This window comes from Chiloscyllium plagiosum, chromosome 34 (assembly GCF_004010195.1).
Source record: "Chiloscyllium plagiosum isolate BGI_BamShark_2017 chromosome 34, ASM401019v2, whole genome shotgun sequence".
NCBI classification, from domain to species: Eukaryota; Metazoa; Chordata; class Chondrichthyes; order Orectolobiformes; family Hemiscylliidae; genus Chiloscyllium; species Chiloscyllium plagiosum.
Genome location: NC_057743.1, coordinates 34,927,850 through 34,948,350, shown reverse-complemented (window position 1 = coordinate 34,948,350; position 20,501 = coordinate 34,927,850). Strand labels below are relative to the sequence as shown.

General features: G+C 43.0%; 1 protein-coding gene across 11 annotated transcripts in view; it reads left to right on the top strand.

The window, feature by feature from the left end:
* Nucleotides 1–20,501, top strand: part of samd11 (sterile alpha motif domain containing 11) — a 309,440-nt gene that overhangs the window by 85,982 nt on the left and 202,957 nt on the right. The gene's annotated exons all lie outside the window — the stretch shown is intronic.

Below are 20,501 nucleotides of genomic sequence, written 5' to 3'. Positions count from 1 at the left end.
CCCTTCAGGCACTCTGCCTGTATTCCTGATGAAGGGTTTTTGCCCGAAACATCGATTTTACTGCTCCTCGGATGCTGCCTGAACTTTTCCAGCACCACTAATCCAGAATCTGGTTTCCAGCATCTGCATTCATTGTTTTTACCTACTTGGCCTCCACAGCCTTCTGGGGCAGGGCATTCCACACACCCACCACTCTCTGGGTGAAGTAGTTTCTCCTTAACTCTGTTCTAAATGGCCTACCCCTTATTTTTAAACTGTGTCCTCTGGTTACGGGACTCACCCATCAGCGGAAACATGCTTCCTGCCTCCTGAGTGTCCAATCCTTAAAATCTTATACGTCTCAATCAGATCCCCTCTCAGCCTTCTAAACTCAAGCGTATACAAGCCCAGTCGCTCCAATCTTTCAGCGTAAGATAGTCCCGCCATTCCGGAAATTGACCTCGTGAACCTACGTTGCACTCCCTCAATAGCCAGAATGTCTTTCCTCAAATTTGGAGACCAAAACTGCGCACAATATTCCAGGTGCGGTCTCACCAGGGCCCTGCACAGCTGCAGAAGGACCTCTTTGCTTCTATACTCAATTCCTCTTGTTATGAAGGCCAGCATGCTATTAGCTATTAGCTTAGGTCTTGAAATATCCCAGAAAGAAAGGAGTTGAAAACTTTACTTGGTCCAGCGGCCAGTGAATTTTCCCTTTGGAGCGGGAGATCAGAGTTTCGATTAACTGAAGGAGAGTACACATTCAGCTGCCACTGTTTTGGCACTTTTAAAGTGGGATAGACATCATTGTTCCTGCCTGTGCTCCAAAATCACACACTGCAACACTGTAACTTCTCCCAAAGTTTGCCAACTGTGCTCATGGTGTGGATCAGCGTGATGGCTCAGAGTTTCCTTAGCTTCCCTTTCTCCCCCACACTCCCCACCCGTACCTTTATATAACATTTTTCAGTGTACTTTAGTGCAAATATTTTCCCACTTCCCTTTTTTCAAAAAAAAAACAAAGCTATCGTTGATTCAGTTCATGCCACAGGTTTTGGCAGGACTTCCCACAGCCCTCTGTTTTGTTTTAAAACAAAACTTCTAACCTCATTTTAATTGTGAAAGTACTCAGCAGACATTCAGATGGTGTTGGGAGTAAATCTGTGAAGATCTGATGCAACCTCTTGCCGAACGGGACTTTTAGAGAAAGTCTCCCCTTTGTGATGGGGGCCCCCGTCTTCCCCCACACTTCCTGTGGGCGAAACGGGAAGCAGAAATATGTGTTCCCGAAGCGAGTGCCGTTGCTCTAGTGTGATTCGTTGCTGGCAGGTTTCCAGCAGTGGCCTGTGGTAACTTGTCCTTCTGTCAACTCCTCACGGTTATTTCCGCTTTCCCTCCCTGGAGAGAAGTTGCCTTATCTTTTTGTCATCGCTTGCTGCCTCTTCCAGATGGCATAGCCGAGATGACAAGCTGATGGTTTTTCTTTTCTGTGGGGGGATGGGGGTGTTCGTTCAGTTTCCTGTGGTGGCTCACCAGTTCATACATTTTTTTTTGTTGGTGCACTGTTTTGCACATTAACCTATTTAGACAGAGCCACAGTAATGTGAAAAGAAACATTGTGTGAAAAGAAAAGAAAAGAATATAATCATTTTCATAGCAACAAGGAAAGGAACTGTGCATTTCCTATTCGGGGATTGAGGGGAGAAAGCATTTGGAAGTGATTCCTAGTGGGTAGTGTGGACTTGAATATTGTAAAGATGGATTTAAGCAAAGCCAAAGAATTCTTGCGGTAAGTCGTTCTGCAGGCAGCATTTTAGCACATTAACCCTTTTAGACAGTGTTGTACTAATGCTTAATGCAGCCTTATGTGAGCAAGCTAACAGGCATACTGCTTGAGGAGTTCAGCCCCCACTGTGTTCATAATCGTGGGCAGGAATTTTATATCCTATTGCTCTGTGACAGGCTCTACTGAAGCAAGGATACAGTGTGACAAAGTGCTACCCTAAATTGCCTCTTATTGCTCTGTTTCGCTTATGGTTTTGAAAGAGTTACTTCTGTTTCTCTCAATCATTGTGTTTCCTCATGTCGCACTTCATGTCACACAGAGTAACAAGCAACTTGCTGCTCAGAAACAAGCCAGTTGACCCCATACATCTGCTCTGACTCTTTGTTACCCTTCCCTATTAGTATGTACTTGTACAGACTGTCTCTTCCTCTAACTTTTGCCTTTAGCATGTCTTCACATTACCCAGCAATGACAGCTATGCTTTCGTTGTCATAGTCTCACTTACTGGAGTTCTGTTCCCAACCCCTCTGTTGGACCCCTCCAAAAGAATGATGGTTATTCTGAATTTTCTCACGGGTTGGTCTGTTAAAGTTTTACATGTGTGTGAAGTAGTTTGAAGGCATTTGTCTATCTTAAAAAGTTGAATATAAATGTAAGTTGTTACGTATGTAAACTTATGTGTCACTTAAAACTAGACTGAATATAAGTACCTTTATTTCAGTAATATAACAAAATAAATTTGATGGTTCACAGTGTGATGACTTTTGACCCAGAACTGTATAATAAGGAAAAGTTATATTTTCTTTAAATTTTTGTGGAATCTGTAATTGTTCTAAAATAATGTTTAGAAAGAATCTTTAAGAATTTGCATCAATTCTAAAAGGATTAGTTATAACTTGGTCAGAAAATAAGAAATACTGGCCCATATGACCTGGTGGCCTTTGACCTGGAAGCAGTACCAACAGGGAGAAAGGAGCCGCAAAGCTGGTAGACATGAAGTTGAGCCACAAGCAGAGGAGCTGGTGGGTGAAGGTGATCATCATGCAAGTACCGACGCATAGAGAAAGCAGTCATAGACAATAAGAGGAACATCATAAGTTCCTGTGAGGAGAAGCAGCAAATCACTCTCAGGAGGAAGAGGAGTTTTTCTGTGTGGCAGAGAAGGGAACAGGAGTTCTTGGAGGTACTGTGTGAGCTGACTAGAAAAGTATATGTTGAAAAGCTGAGTGAGTAGTTCGGAAATGCTGCAGAGCAGGGAGAAACCGATTTCTCAGTTTTCTGAGAAAGGCCAAACCATGAGCTATTTTGATTAACTGGCAGAAAACGCAGTCTGGAAAGCTACACCATCAGGACAGTTGTAACCTGAAAGAGTGAGGCTTTGTAGAAGTCCACCTTGCTCATAACAGTCGCACCCATGAAACACAAAGGTGGAATAGGCAACAACATAATGTGGAGATGTGTAGCTATGAAGTACCACATTTATACAGTGAATCTTGCAAATGTTTGGGTTGCATAAGATGCCCCTTTGTTGTAATGACTTTATTTAAAATGAAATTTACATTTTTATTTGAAATATTAGTTAATTCAAGCTTAGCTCGTATTGGTTCTGATTTCATGTCAAAGTAAAACCTACAAAATGTAGAATCTTGTCGATAATTTGTTTTCATTTGGTGGTCATTAAGTAAAATTAGTTTATTTTGGTTTACAGTTTTCCCAGGGGGTTGGTAAAAACAGAAATGCATTAAATGGCTAAATTAATAAGGTAACATAAATCATTCAGGCAAGTGCTCCATCTGCAAACCAGAGGCTGACAACTTACAGTGGCTCCTTCAATGTATCCACAGCAGCTCAGGAAGATCCTGCATTTGATGAGCAGCCTCTGTCAGTTTGTCTAAGACTGCTGGGGGTGACAAGAAAGGCCCTAAAGGAAGGGAGAGAACTCAAACCGTCTCGTGGTCACTTCATAATGGAAAGGGAAATAGCAAATGCTGGAGATACCCGGGATTTCAAGTGGCACCTGGGGATAGAGAAACAGAATTAACTCAAGGTTACATTGGCTTTCATCAGAGCTCCATTGTTGGAAAGGGTGCGCACTGGATTAGGCTCAGCTGTGAAGCCTCTGTAGTTGAATAGCTGGCTTATGATCATTATAATGATTCGGAGATGCCGGTGTTGGACTGGGGTGTACAAAGTTAAAAATCACACAACACCAGGTTATAGTCCAATAGGTTTAATTGGAAGCACACTAGCTTTCGGAGCGACGTTCCTTCATCAGGTGATTGGACAATCTGTACACTAATGCCACTTTGTGGAAAAGCAGCACTCATATTCTTCTACTTGATGAACTGTCTGAACATTCCCAAAGGTTGGTTTAAGGGTCATCATCATTTATTTCAGAAGAATTTATTTCATAATTCCATAAGAAAAACTATTGGATAAGAGTTAATAGCTGGGAAAGTATCTGGGTGTACTTGAGATCTTGGGGATAGAGGATGGTGGAGGTATAGTGGGCAATGTTGGAGCTAGTGCTCCTGATGGGTTTATCTACTCTGCTCCTCAAACACTGATCAGCACGACAGACCAAGTGGATACAGGAATGACGTCAATATTTTGAGCAGAGTTGGACCATACGTTTTGTAGTGTTGCTTTGTAAAGGCTTATTGGATCGTTTGGTGTGAAAGTAAGATAGATCAGGATGTGGATAGCAAGATCAAATCTCCTTTCCTGCCAAGACCTGGTTCCAAATCCAGCATCAGCTGATGAATTGAAAGCTTCCTGTCTATTGACTGTTTAAAGATACAACAGCAAGTTGAGTTTGGGCCATTTTTGGTTCAGCTCCTAGCAGGCAAGATTTTATAGCCAGAAAATTACCACTGCTTGGTAAAACTGGCAGTAAGTTGGTAGTTACACTTAACAATGCCACAGAAAGGCTCAAGTGGAAAACAGAGAAATGCCACATAAGTTCAGAAGCGGGTATCCTTCAGTGGCTGTGGTTCAGGCACATTGTTAGCCAGAGATGCTTGAGATGGAATGTGTTCAATATTCATCGTTCACCTCAAATACAAAGTGTGCTTAAAATTATTAGATCACAAATTTCTAATTGTTTTGCAGTGTATTCATGCATGCATGTAGGTACATCTGTTTGAAGGAAATAAATTACATTTGGAGGTGCTTCCTTTGCACAGCAGGGGCTCAAAATCCATGGGGAGAGACAAAAAAATCCTTCAAATATGTCCTTTTACCAAGTGTGTGTTGGATTTGAGCCAGGATTTCAGGAAGCTGCAATTGATCTAATGAGGATTAAGAGCCAATGCTAAAAGGAACTGGCTAGCTATATCCCAGCAATAATGCAGTATTAAAATGACAAATGGCCAGACAATAGACCTTCCTTAACAAAGAACGGATGGGAATATGTAATAAAAGTGGCTGCTTGGGAAAGGGCTTTTAAGAATTGTTGGCTTGTGTCCTATTTATTTTGTAATCTTTGGAATAGGTTCCAAAAAAAAGCTTAAAAACAACATTGCAATTTCACCTCATGAGAAAGATAGTGACTCCTTGTTTGCAGTTTGGATTTTAATATTACAAAGTAATTATTGATATTATCTATGTAGCATCATGGTTCTGTTCCTGGGCTAGAATATAGGGGTCACAACAAATGATTCAGAGTCATAAGTACAAATCCCATCTCAATGGTTTGAAATTTACTTAAATAAGTAGATCTAGAATAACAAGCTGGTGTTGGCATGCTGACCATGTAAGTATGATGTGGAGGCACTGCTGTTGGACTGGAGTGGGTGAAGTCAGAAGTCACATGACACCAGGTTATAGTCCAAAAGGTTTATTTGAAATCACAAGCTTTTGGAGCGCTGCTTCATCGTCAAGTCTCACCTTGTGATTTCAGATAAACTTGTTGGACTATAACCTGGTGTCGTGTGACTTCTGACTTTGATCATGTAGGTGTCAGATTGTTGCAGGGTAAAGGTTATCAGAACATATGGCTTCTCTCTCATGAGAGAGAGATAACTGGCGGAGGGTCAGCACAGTCCAAGCGAAGGGAGAGGTTGAGAAAGAAAGTCCCTCGTGGTAACCGCAGCTGGTGTGGGAATTGAACCCGCAATCTTGGCATCACAAGCCAGCTGACCAGCCAACTGAGCTAAACAATCCCAACCCGATTGTTGTATTGGCTTCACTAATGAGCTTTCAGGAAGGAAATTTCCCACTCGCACACATGATCTGGACAAGACTCACAGCAATGTGGGTGACTCATAACTGCCCTCTGAAATGGTCCGGCAAGCCATTCAATTGTACCAAATTACTCTTGACTTTTTGACAGCAATGAGGATTAGACAATAAGCGATGACCCAGCTAGTGATGCTCAATTATCAAGGATGAATCAAATGTAGATTGAAGATGAGTCAACGAAACAGATACAGGCAACTCAAAGAGAACTCTTATCGGTAAGCAATATTTTTGATACAAGGGTAAATTTTCAAATTGCAGCTTTCAGTGTGTATGCATTACCCCCTCCCCCCTCAAAACTAAACTGACCGCAGAAAGTGGGAGATGTACAGGTCGTTCTGCCACAGCACGCATTTCGTGAACATGAATTTGCTGTAACACAGTTGACGGACTGGAGACACTGTTTCTAAAGCACGAAATTGTAAAATGTGTATTGGCTGTAACGCGATTATATCGCCAACACTTTAAGTGCTGTTTCGAAAGCGTGATTTTTCTATAACATGGGGTTGCACAAGAATGCAAGCATTGTGTTATTGACAAAATGACCTGTACATGGATTCTTGACGGGCAATCCCAGTGGTAAAGCTCCCTACTAGGAGCAGAGCATGTCATCAGAAAATCTACCCTGCAACGTTGCAGGTTGGTGATGCATTCTGTGAAATGCTGGTGATGTGAAATTTGACGTACGCCATCAAAATGAGGTGGCAGGCGTGTGGGGTGAAAGGGATCTTTCTGTGCGTTCAAAACATGGAAAGAGATTGCATTTGACAAAATGCCTTTTCAGTTTCATAACGGCTGTCTTCTCTTAAGGCACTCTCAGCTTGTTTTGTGTGATTTCAAAGATCAAAGAGATTACAACAGATCACAATCCCACGCAGATACGTTGTGCTTGGCCACAGAAGGAATTGTGGTGAGAGCTTCTCCAGTTAACTTGTCTTAAAATTGAGTTCAGGGTCATATTTGTTCAATTTTCATTCTGTTTAAAATGGCAAGAAAACCCTGAGGCGATACTGTATGTGAATTGCTGCACTCTCCAATATAGTTATTCTACGCTCACCAAACATTTTCATTTTCCTCTCTTTTACACATTTGAACTGATGAAGTTGGAACTGTTCTTCTTTGAGAGAAGAAGGCTGAGAGATTTGAGAGCAGTGTTCGAAATTATGAGCGGGCTGGAAAGCACAGATAGGGCGACAGTGTTCATGAAAGTAAAAAGATTAGATTAGATTAGATTACAGTGTGGAAACAGGCCCTTCGGCCCAACAAGTCCACACCGACCCGCCGAAGCGAAACCCACCCATACCCCTACATTTACCCCTTACCTAACACTACGGGCAATTTAGTATGGCCAATTCACCTAACCTGCACATCTTTGTGACTGTGGGAGGAAACCGGAGCACCCGGAGGAAACCCACGCAGACACGGGGAGAACATGCAAACTCCACACAGTCAGTCGCCTGAGTCGGGAATTGAACCCGGGTCTCTGGCGCTGCGAGGCAGCAGTGCTAACCACTGTGCCACCATGTCGCCCACCAAGGATGAGAGCTCACAGATTTCGTGTTCAAACCAAACAAGGATGAAGTGAGAAAAAAAACTACTTCACACAGCGAGTAATTGAATGCACTGCCTGCAAATGTAGTGAAGACATTGAGGCATTCAAGAAGAGTAATGGATGATTATTTGGATAGAAATGCTGTCCAGGTAAATGGATAAAAGGCAGGACATTGGCACTTGGGGATAGAACTGAAGTAGGGGCTGAATGGCCTCCTTCCGTGCCCTAACAATTCTATGATTTGTTCCTGCAATGTATTCCACACACCACCTGCCTGATAGCTAAACTTATACCAGTGTCAGGTGTCTAGCAGTGGTGCTTTAACCTGGGAAAAGTTCGGACACATATACAGCAACCTGTTCCTACCTGGGAGGAGGTGGCTGGGTGGCAAGGACAGGCAGTCTGTATGAGGGCTCTTGGTAGTTTGGCACGGAGAGAGAAGCAGAGCTAAGTGAGTAGTTAGGTGGCTGTGTTTGATTTGCACAGACTCAATGGGCTGAAGGAATGAGCCATAACATTTGAGGGCTTCCTGATAACCTCAGTAACAATGTCTGTCGTACCAATGTCGCTTGTAACTAGTTGCTATTGTTGAATAACCTAAATTTTGTTTAAGACAAGAGTCTCTCCTCATTATGTGGAGATGCTGGTGTTGGACTGGGGTGGCCAAAGTTAAAAATCACACAACAACAAATCCCAAATAAACCTGTTGGAGTATAACCTGGTGTTGTGTGATTTTTAACTCTTCTGATTAGACTACCAAATGGTTTTCCTCTGCTACATGATCTTGACCAGGAAAGGCGATGGTGACAGCGATTCTATCAGGTAGATCTTACACCATGATGAGCTGTGGTGAGGATCCATCATACTATATGGTGCCATTAGTCGGCACCACTCCAGCTTTGAACTAAAATCAGCAAGTGGCAGATGTCTGAGAATCCTTCAAATAAAAGTCTACTTGTGCAAGCAGACAGCTGCTGGAGGAGCTGAGCTTTCAAGAAACCTGCAGGAGAGAAAAGTCGGGCAAGATTCTACAAGGCAGAATCTACAGTCGATGGTAGAAAGCATTTTAGAACAAGCATGTGGTGCATGGCAGTGAGTGTGAGCTCGGAACTCTGTGGAGCTGAACGTCTAGTTGTACTAATTATAGACTGCATTAGGCGCTGAGGATCTGTAGCAGTGAAGGTTCAGTTGGAGAGTGAATGGATATTGGAGACTCAGTGAGAAATCTCTGGTGGGCAAGGGGAAAGCTTAAAGAAAGCAGCAGTCCCAAGCTGGACTGGCTACGAGTAAGTGAAGTACTCACAGAGCTCAGAAGAAATGTTGTTTCTGTAGCAAGCAGAAACATAAGGCATGGCTTCGGGGAGGTAAATCAAGGGCAACTGAAGCAATTTGAAACAGGGTCACAGATCCAGGAATGTTGTAAAGCAGGAATTAATGATAAAAGGGCAGTTTGGAAGTCTAAGCAGATAAGGTCTAACAGAACAATGAAGTTCGGAAGCTACTAAGGCTGCATAGAAACAAATGTCCATTAATTAAAAGCATGGTAAAGGTAGCATTCATCTATTTAAACCAAACATAGTGATAGTCATTCAGGAAAAAAAACCCAGAAAGCAACAGGAACACTTAGTAACATTACAGACAGTTCACATGGTGGGGGGGTTGCAAAGACAGAAATTAATTCAATGACGCAATGAAAAGAATGAGTATTGTTTATTAAAGTTACAGACAATGCAATTCAGCTGATAAAGCTGTGAAGGAAACGGGAATAATTTAATCAGGATTCATTCAGTAAAGTCATCAAGACAATGAGGATTGTTTATTAAGGCTACAATAAGATTCATGGTAAAAAGCCTCAGGAAGACACATTGTTTCATCACCAATATGTCAGTATACATTCCTGATGAAGGGCTTATGCCCGAAGCGTTGATTCTCCTGTTCCTCAGATCCTGCCTGACCAACTGTGCTTTTCCAGCACCACACTCTCGACTCTGATCTCCAGTATCCTGTAGTCCTCACTTTCTCCTAGTATACATCCAGAAACTTGTTCAGGGTATCACCATTTCATGTGACCTGAGGTTATAAAGATCTTATACTCCATCTTACCTCAGAATACTTGAAGCATGACCCTTCATTGGAAGCACACACCTCTGTTGTAAACTAAAGCTTAACGTTAGTCCAGACACTTATGTGCCCAAAGAATTTTAATGAATATCTGTTTGATTCTCTAATACCACAACAACCAGTTTCGTCTGACATATGAGATAACTTCAGCATGTAAAACAGCAGGCAAACTCATTCAGGATTCCAGCAGTACTCATCCATTTTTACCTGCAGAAGGTGGGAATCCTCCTTTTATTTGCTGGGAAAGCTGAGAAAAGCTCTTGAGTACAGCTATAAGCAACAGGAGCATTGCTATCCTGCAAAATTAAAACCGTCAAACCAAAGAAAATAAATAATTTATGTGAATAATTAAATAATAAGTAAATAGTCATGGCTGCAGAAATAATATTGCTGAGAAAATTTAATTTCAGAGACGGGCCAAATAAAACACAGATTTAGACATCTTAGAGAAATCATTTCTGTATTGAGTACCTGCTAAAATTTGTCCTAACTCAGAAGATGAACCAAAAATAATACAGTTGTATTTAAGTAAAACTATTACTGATGATAGTATAAACTCAGAAGTCACACGACACCAGGTTATAGTCCAACAGGTTTATTTGAAATCATAAGCTTTCGGAGCGATGCTCCTGCATCAGGTGACAAGGAAGCTTGTGATTGTGATTTCAAATAAACCAGTTGGACTGTAACCTGGTGTTGTTTGATTTCTGATTTTGTCCACCCCAATCCAACACTGACACCTCCACATCATGATGACAGTATAGATCACCAAGGCATAGCTAAGTCACAGTGTGATATGGATCTGCAAGCTTTGGACAATTAACTTAATTTTAGAGCAAATAAAATTGTGGAACAATCAAGATTTAGTAGAAGAGTTCACTATCCAAAAGTGGGTGGCACGGTGGCACAGTGGTTAGCACTGCTGCCTCACAGCGCCAGAGACCCGGGTTCAATTCCCGCCTCAGGCGACTGACTGTGTGGAGTTTGCACGTTCTCCCTGTGTCTGTGTGGGTTTCCTCCGGATGCTCCGGTTTCCTCCCACAGTCCAAAAATGTGCAGGTCAGGTGAATTGGCCGAGCTAAATTGCCCGTAGTGTTAGGTAAGGGGTATGGGTGGGTTACGCTTCGGCTGGTCGGTGTGCACTTGTTGGGCCGAAGGGCCTGTTTCCACATTGTAATGTAATGTAATGTAAAAAAAAAATTGTTTTTTGAAAATTCATCCGGGGTTGGAATATGAGTATCACTGGCAAGGGGAGGTAAGGATGCATTTTATAACAAAAATCAGCTACTCTTAATTCCAAATAGACCACGCCCAAATACACACTCAATTAACACAGAAATTGTTCCAGTAACACCCTTCACAGGAATTAGGCCACAAATTTACATTTCTGAGGAAGGTGCAGGCATGATTTAAATATCCAGTGAGGTATTGGGCCAGTTCAAGTTAGGATGCAGGTAGTTCCATTGTTCAATTGGAATGTGTTATGTCTGCCGTGTGGCCAAAAACAAGTGCATACATTTCAACGTTTACCCCCAAAACATCTGTAACCAGAGGGTGAGAAATGTGCAGATCTTTAGTTTCGTTCTGTGTTGTCATTTGCTGTTACTGATGGGAAATTTTGCACAGAAATGGTTAGGAAATCCTTGGTAACCTCTACTTTGAACCTTTGTGGAGAAAGACAGCCTGGCCAGCGTGTAAGCAGTGACTGATTTGGTTTAGTCATGTCACAACTGGATGGTGGTGAAGGATGTTCCCACTTATACAAGAACCGACAGGAGCATGTCTCATTAACTTCGGCCCTCAGGGATAGGATGGGGCGGAATGTGGATTCACAGCTGTCTCTGGCTTACTCACAGTGCACCAGTTGTGCTTGCATTCAGCAGAAGGCTACAGCTTTGCTAAGTGGGCTCACCCAGTTGGAAAGGGGCCTGAAGGTGGAGAGTGGGACCCACAACCCCCTGGAAAGGTGTGACCTCCCACACTTTATATTGTCCACATTGATTCAATGTAAATGGCTAGCAGGCCCTTCAAATGAAAAGGTCAGCAAAGTAGAAATGAGCATGAATTTATATTGCAGATGCAATCCAAAATCCTGATTTGATCTTGGTTTTTAATCTGCTTCAGTGTCTAATGTTATGCAATTTATATCAATTGAGACCAGAATTCTGTCATTTGTTGTATAATGTAATTTACTTATACCACCGTGTTTTAAAAATAATGCTCAATTTTTGACAAAGGTCATTAGAGAGATAAATGAATATTGCTAAATAGATCTAATTTGCTTATGCAGATTCATTAAATAATTAAAGAACTTGTCAGATATTATTGAAAGTGTCAAATTAGGTAAAAGAGTATATCAGATTCCTAGTATTCAGATTGGTATGTCTCCTCGTTTATGATATGCATTTATGGGTTGTTGGTTTGAGATGAGCTAATGAGGGGGATCCCAGAATAAATTTTGTCAGAGTGTAGATTTTCTTCCACTTACTATATGATTTTGCTCTGCTTTAAACTGTCCTCTGCAATAGTACCACTGTCTCCTCTAGAGTACCTCCACATTCTTTGGAAGTTGGTGACTGGAATTCCCATTGACATTCCCAGGTGAAATAACTGCACTGAGGCTGGTATCCCATCACCAAGTCACCCTTTATTTACATTTGAGGAGAAAGTGAGGACTGCAGATGCTGGAGATCAGAGCTGAAAATGTATTGCTGGAAAAGCGCAGCAAATTTACATTTGCACAGTACACTGGCTGTGGCCAGCCAGCTCAGAGTCAGTTGCTGAGGGGATTCTGAATCCGTTTTTTAAATTTTATTAAACAATTACAAAACAGTTTACAAAAAACAGTTAACATTTACAGCTGTATACAACAGCAATTTTACAAGGGAGTGGAGCACCAAAACTAGGCCCCAAACCCTACCGTTCAACCAGTTTACAGGGAGGTGAGGACAAACCACAAATCCCAGTTTCACATATGACAAGACAGCAACAATGACATTCCTTTATAAAAGGACAATCCAGTTACATAAAAAAAAGTGCATACAATACAGACCCGGCAAGCTCCTCTAGCTTATCTCTCCACGCTTCAGGCTCTCTGCCTTTATTCCTGATGAAGGGCTTTTGCCCGAAACGTCGATTTCGCTGCTCCTTGGATGCTGCCTGAACTGCTGTGCTCTTCCAGCACCACTAATCCAGAATCCAGAATCCTTTCTATTCATATACCCATCCAGGTGCCTTTTAAATGTTGCAATTGTACCAACCTCCACCACTTCCTTTGGCAGTTCATTCCATATACGTACCACCCTCTGTGTGAAAAAGTTGCCCCTTAGGTCCCTTTCATATCTTTCCCCTCTCACCCTAACCTTATTCCCTCTAGTTCTGGACTCCCCCACCCCAGGGAAGAGACTTTGTTTATTTATCCTATCCACGCCCCTCATGATTTTATAAACCACTATGAGGTCACCCTCAGCCTCCGACACTCCAGGGAAAACAGCCCTAGCCTATGCAACCTCTCCCTATAGCTCAAACCATCCAACCCTGGCAACTTGGGAAAGGACTCTCCTCATTCTCTCTGTTAGCTGCTGGGGAACAAGGTTCAAACATTTTCCTAATTAATCTGTGCAGGGATGTCATTACGTACGTCTGGAGTAGGTAGCAATTGAAGCAAGGTCTCCTGGCTCAGAAGTAGGGACACTACCTCTGCACCTACTACAATGTAACTAGTACAATATTGCAATGTTTATTGACTACACTTTGGTGCATTTGATGAATCTAAAGCTATCTATTTGTTGGGGAAGCTCAGTGGCACTATATTAGAATGAAGAAAAATTTTGTCTTTTTTTTATTTCTTTCTCTATTGATTAATATTTCTGCACTGTTCATAGAAAATGGTTTGAATTTTAGTTTTTGATACCAGCTTAAAAAACAAAAACATTTTTGACTTTCTTTGTTATTATTTAGTCGATGGTGGCTTTTAGGTTATTGGCCTGGTTTGAATTTATTTCACTCAGCCCTCAGTTTCTTGAGCTGAGTGGGTGGATTGTGAGCTCCTTTCTTATGGAATTCCCAAGCCCCTCTGGAGGGGAATGTTTCAGTAGATACCTCCCATCCTCTGCTGTCAGGTCTGTTCATCTGTCTGAGTCTTTGATCACAGCCACTGCTGTGAAGCTGGTGAAGGTGAAACAGTGCTGAAACTTCAACTGGGCATTTAGATTCCACACCACTCATTAGTTAAGTGTGAATGGCTGTTTCTTGCCACTCCTGGCTAACAATCACACCAGAGTTTGTCTATACTTTTCCCACAACATAATGCAACTAACTTATAATGAATTTATTGAATCAATCGTAGGATCCCTACTGTGCAGAAAGAGAGCATCCTTCCCAGACCTCGTCCCCCACCCTACCCCATATTTCCCAAGGCCAATCCACCTAACCTGCACATCTTTGGACTGTGGGAGGAAACTGGAGCACCCAGAGGTAACCCACCCAGACCCCAGGAGAATGTGCAAACTCCACACAAACAGCTGCCTGAGACTGGACTTGAACCCAGGTCCCTGGTGCTGTGAAGCAGCAGAGCTAACCACTGAGCCACGAAAGGGGAATGTTAATTGTGTAACTTTTCAGCAATTAATTGTTTTGTAAGATTTACATATTCTCTTGATAAGTTTGTTTTTAACATGACATAATTTGAAACTGCAACCCCAATGGCCCAAATGAAATGACTTGTTAGCAGCAACCAAAAGGGAAGATTGCTAATTGATCCACAGCAATGATAAAAGGTTGGGCGACACTTAACAGCCTATGTTTTGGACTGACTTTTCACTCTCTGAATCACTTGATGTGCAGACATTATGAATTTTGTTTTTGATTGTGGTCGATATAATCAGTTGGGACAAGGCCAGGTACTTGTAACGTTGGTTTTGACCCGAGAAGATGATATATGAGTCATCATCATTGTCCACTTTCCTGTGGTTCTTCTTTGTAAAATAATGGATGGACTTCGGAGGCTGAAGGTGGAAGTGACTTGGGAGAAACCATTCAGCAAAGCAATTGCTTTAGCTCCTCAAATGTCCAAACTTGGTGTTAGTTGCTTCAGCAGAGTCCCAGTAAGCAGCTATGGTAATCGACTATAAGACATTCCAAGTTAATTTGTGGTCACGCTAATGAGTTATCCTGCATGTTTAAAAAAGAAATTTCACTCCGAGTTTACAAAAATCTGATTTTCTTGCTGTGAAACAACGAAACCAGCTGCAGTAGCCGGTCATGTTGTAACATCTTCATATTTTGTCATCAGCTAATTAGACTTGAATGTCTGATTTTTTTTTTTAACAACGCTATTTTAAAAACCGTGGAGCTCTGAAGATTTTTGGAGGTTGTTGAGAAGAACCTTGATTACATCAACAGAATGCCTCCCACAGTCTGCAGCTGAGAACTTTGGCAGCTGCCTTGTTGTGATAGGTTGTATTCGCTCTCCTCTGCTGTACGGTGGTGTTATTTTTACCTCACCCTGTCAATATTCCCGGATTTTCCCTCCGTTGTGGACAAAGTGCTGAGCCAGTTCCAAAATGGCAATGCTGCTACATTCGGGACAGTTGAGGCTTCCATCGTCGGTGTCCAGTTAAGATTGAATGGCAACAGAACGAGGTTGTTTGACCTGTCGTGTCTGTACTGATCCACTGTAAGGACGATTCAGCTGTTCCTGCTCCCTTGCTTTTCCTCCATTGTGTTTTCTCTTTGAATAATCGTCCAATTATTTGGTGCCCAAATCTAGCATTTGGCCTGGCCTCAGTTCATTTCACATCCAGCCAAACATGAAGATAGGAGTTAGCCATTCACATCCTCCATGCTTTGGTAATATTGTAACTCAATGGATTATGGCCTCAACTTCATTTTCCTGATAAACCAAAGGAAGATAAGAGTAAAGATGAGAAATAACAAATAAGTGGAAAGGGATTCTAAAGATTTACAAGGATGTTGCTGGGGTTGGGTGGGGTTTGAGCTACAGGGAGAGGTTGAATAGGCTGGGGCTGTGTACCCTGGAGCGTCAGAGGCTGAGGGGTTATAAAATCATGAGGGGCATGGATAGGGTAAATAGACAAGGTCTTTTTCCTGGGGTGGGGAGAGTCCACAACTAGAGGGCATAGGTTTAGGGTGAGAGGAGAAAGATTTTAAAAGGACCTAAAGGGCAACTTTTTCACACAGAGTGTGGTGTATATATGGAATGAGCTGCCAGAGGATGTGGTGGAGGCTGGTACAATTGCAGCAATTAAGAGGCATCTGGATGGGTATATGAATAGGAAGGGTTTAGAGGGATATGGGTCAAATGCTGGCAAATGGGACTAGATTTATTTAAGATATCTGGTCAGCATGGATGAGTTGGACTGAAGGGTCTGTTTCTGTGCTGTACATCTCTGTGACTCTATGATAAAATATGCCGCGTGGATATAGCAAAAAAGACAAAGTGAATTAGATTGGAAAAGCTAAGGAAAGCAATCTTCATCAGAGTTAAGACCTAGCTACATTTTCTGAGCCGATTCAAGCTTCCATTTTAACACAGTAGAAATTCCAGTGGCTTGTCAGTATTGTTCATAGAGCAGCGCTCAGCCAACTTGAGCATTAATACCTACTTCAAACAAGAAAGGCTGTCTAATTTTGAGACATTATCTCGCTACTTTGATGCCCACTTATTTTGTTTGAGTCTCCAGCAAGGTTAGGCAGCTGAGCCTAACCCTATTGTTCCCTGATGTTTGTTCAACAGCTCCTGCTGAGGTCGTGGATGGAGATCAGGAGTAGGCAAGCTAGTTGTTGTTATTATTCATTTCCTAATCCACAGGGCAATTGCAGTGGCAATATTAGCCCGTTCTGCTTCAAATGGCTTTACTATGGTGCAGTGAGGAGAGGTTTTGAGTGAATTCAACAAATCCACTGCTGCTTTGCCAATTCACAAATTGGTAAGGACAGTGATAAATCCTAGGATTCTCATTCAGTGGAATTTTTCAAAAGGAAATTGGAAAAGTATTGGATGAGGGGGAATTTACAGGGAAAGGGCAAGTGAGTGGGTCTTTCAGGTGAGATAGTCTGGACGTGATGGGATGAATAGCCTCCTCCTTAGAGTTTTAAAAAAATTCGTTCATGGGATGTGGACAACTCTGGCTAGGCCATCATTAATTACCCACAGGGCTTGGAGATGCCGGTGTTGGACTGGGGTGTACAAAGTTAAAAGTCACACAACACCAGGTTATAGTCCAACAGGTTTAATTGGAAGCACAGTAGCTTTCGGAGCGACGCTCCTTCATCAGGTAATTGTGGAGGGCTCGATCGTAACACAGAATTTATAGCAACTGCAAATTTTTGCTATAAATTCTGTGTTACGATCGAGCCCTTCACAATCACCTGATGAAGCAGCGTCGCTCCAAAAGCTAGTGTGCTTCCAATTAAACCTGTTGGACTATAACCTGGTGTTGTGTGACTTTTAACTTTACCCACAGGGCAGTTAAGAGTCAAACACATTGCTGTAGGTCTGGAGTCGCATATGGGCAAGAACAGGTAAAAGTAGCAGAGCAGTTTTCTTCCCTAAGTGGCATTAGTGAACCAATTTTTCCCAATAATTGGCAATGGTTTCATGGTCATCATTAGACCCTTAATTCTAGACTTTTATTGAATTCAAATTCCACCATCTGCTCTGGCAGGATTTGAACCTGGGTTCTCCAGGACATTGTCGAAAAGTGTGGCGTTGGAAAAGCACCGCAGGTCAGGCAGCATCCGAGGACAGGAGAATCGACGTTTTGGGCATAAGCCCTTCATCAGGAATGGGGGGGTGGGGTTGGAGGGAAGATAGCTAGGAATGCGATAGGTCGATGCAGGTGGGGGTTGATAGTGATAGGTCGGTGGGGAGGGTGGAGTGGATACATGGTAAGGAAGATGCCGAGGATCCTAAGGCAGAATATGAGGTCTTCTTCCACCAGGCGTCGGGTGGCTTGGATTTGGTGGTGATGGAGTTCTAGGACTCATCTCACCTTCCCCCACCCTCATCCCAGATCCAACTCGACACCGCCCTTTTGAACTGTCCTACCTGTCCATCTTCCTTCCAACCTATCCAGTCCACCCTCCGTTCTGACCTATCACCATCACCCCCCTACCTGCATCTACCTATCACCTTCCCAGATACCTTCCCCCACCCCTACATCTGATTTATCTCTCCGCCTCCTTCCCTGCCCCCACATTCCTGATGAAGAGCTTATGCCTGAAACGCTCCTGCTCCTCGGATGCTGCCTGACTGGCTGTGATTTTCTAGCACCACATTTTTCGACTCTGACTCTCCAGCGTCTGCAGTCCTCACTTTCCCCTGGAACTTTCCCAGGGTCTCTGGATTAACAGTCCAGTGATAGTACCACTAAGGCCATTTATGATTCACAAGGGCTAGTTTTGACCTTAATCAAGGAAATTACTAACATGTTACATCGAGTTCCCACAGTGACGGATATGGACCCATCCTGAAGTGGGGTGGGGACAGGGATTAGTCCCTCTAATCCACAAGGTTATCTTGCCCAAAAATGTTGCCTTCTCGTTCACTCCAGAGTGCATCCTGCTCCTGAGTGGGTCCGGAGTGAGTAATCGCTAACCCAGAATGCTTACAGGTCATCTCCAACTCTGAGGAATCGTACATTCGTTCAGAACTCATTGAGCCCTTTGCCTTGCCCTTTCTCTGCAGAAAACAACAATTTGGCCGTATCTTTATGTTCAGTATCTTTTTGAGCCTACAGCCCTCTTCAGCATGACTAGGCAAAAGTGAGGACTGTAGATGCTGGAAACCAGAGTTTAGATTAGAGAGGTTAGGTGAAGGGCTTTTGCCTGAAACGTCGATTTTCCTGCTCCTCGGAAGCAGCCTGACCTCTTCAGCATGAGCTTGGTCTGCAGTTGGCAAAGCTTCTGGCTATGATGATGGACAAATAAATCACAACTTATGAGAAAACACTCTCCAAGTTGGAAGGAAACTCTGTAGACCTTCATCGGACACATCAAATGTCAGATCACTTTTTTTTTCAAGAGAGAAACCCTTCACTTAAACTAAAATGGTTTGGTCCTAACGGAAGTCATTCTGAAGGTTTGATGACTGAGCTGCTAAGCTTTTGCTGTTTTTCTTAGGAAACCAGATAACAGAGTTGTGAGAAGAAAATCCAGCTTAATTTCTTATCACCACACAGCAACACCAATCCTTGCACCACAGACAATCCCTCCAAAGAGAGATGGTACCTATTTCTGCTTCCTCTCAGGCTGTCTGTTTTTCTGTCTGTGACAGACAAGGGATGATCAAATTGACAGAAAAGTTCATTTCTTCCAATCTTCACTTGATTCACTCGGTAACATTCTCTTGCCTTTGAATTCAAGCTTTCTTGAGGATAGAGTTAATGGTCGGGGTCTTTTCCCTAGGATGGGGGATTTCAAAACTGGAGGCACTTATTAAGGTGAGAGGAGAGAGATTTTATGAAAAGACACGAGGGGCAACTTTTTTATGCAGGGGGTGGTTCATGTGTGGAATGAACTTCCTGAGGAAGTGGTGGATGTGGGCACAGTTACAATGTTTAAAAGACACTTAGATAAGTACATGAACAGGAAAGGTTTGGAGGGATAAGGACCAGGGAGCGGGCAGCTGGGACTAGTTTAGTTTGGGATTATGGTCGGCATGGACTAGTTGGGCCAAAAGGTCTGTTTCCATGCTGTATGACTCTATGACCTAAGCCCTACTTACAGGATTATTCCTGCACAGCTCTGATGAACTTCCTCTGATATAAATTGTGCTGCCACTTGGTTGAAATGTTATTTATACATCTGCTCATCTGTTCATTGAAGATTCCAAGGTGCTATTTTAAAAGTAGTGTGAGATGGGATTTTCAATAACATGGACACAGGCAGACTCTGAGTGTATCTCATCCTCAAATCGAGGGACAGCGATGACAACGATGATTATGAAAATGTGTGTGAGGGTGACAGTGTTTATGTGTGCCGGGTTGAACTGTGGAATGAGAGAAATATGAGCCCATTTACAAGGATGTTGCCAGGATTGGAGGATTTGAATACAGGGAGTGGCTGAATAGGCTGGGGCTTTTTTTTCCCTGGAGCATCGAGGGCTGAGGGGTGACTTTATACAGGTTTGTAAAATCATGAGGGGCATGGCTAGAGTAGGGGAATTCAAAACTAGATGGCATAAGTTTAAGATGAAAGGGGAAAGGGACCTCAGGGGAAATTTGTTCACACAGTGTGGGTGGTGTGTGTATGGAATGAGCTGCCAGAGGAAGTGGTGGAGGCTGGTATACAGGGGAACCTCGATTATCCGAATACCAATCATCCGAAAATCGGATTATCCGAAGGAGATCTCAAGGTCCTGATAGAAACATTATATCAAAGACGTGTTTCCAACAGTGATTGCGTCTTTTGTTTACAGAAATTAAACAGGCACCATCTCCAAATGACTGGCCTCCCGCCCTCTCTCTCTACCCACACTTTCCCTGGAGTTCTACAGAGGGGTGTACCCTAACCCCCTATCTCCCCACCTCCCGCTTCCCAGGAATAATCCCTCCAACATTGTCCTGTGCAGGGCAAATGGGGAACCGGTCAAATATTTGCAGTAAAAAGTGTGCTGTTTGGAGACTTACCCCACAAAGGCAGCAGCAGCAACAGTCTTGTTGTCAGTGTACAGTCCAGATGCCCCAGACTGGGGCTGGGGATGGACTGGTTTGGGGGCGGTGGCAGGGGGCTGTGTTGGGGGTGGGGATTCGCGCGCTTTGTGCTGTAATGTGGGGATGGACCGGATTGGGTGTGGGGGGC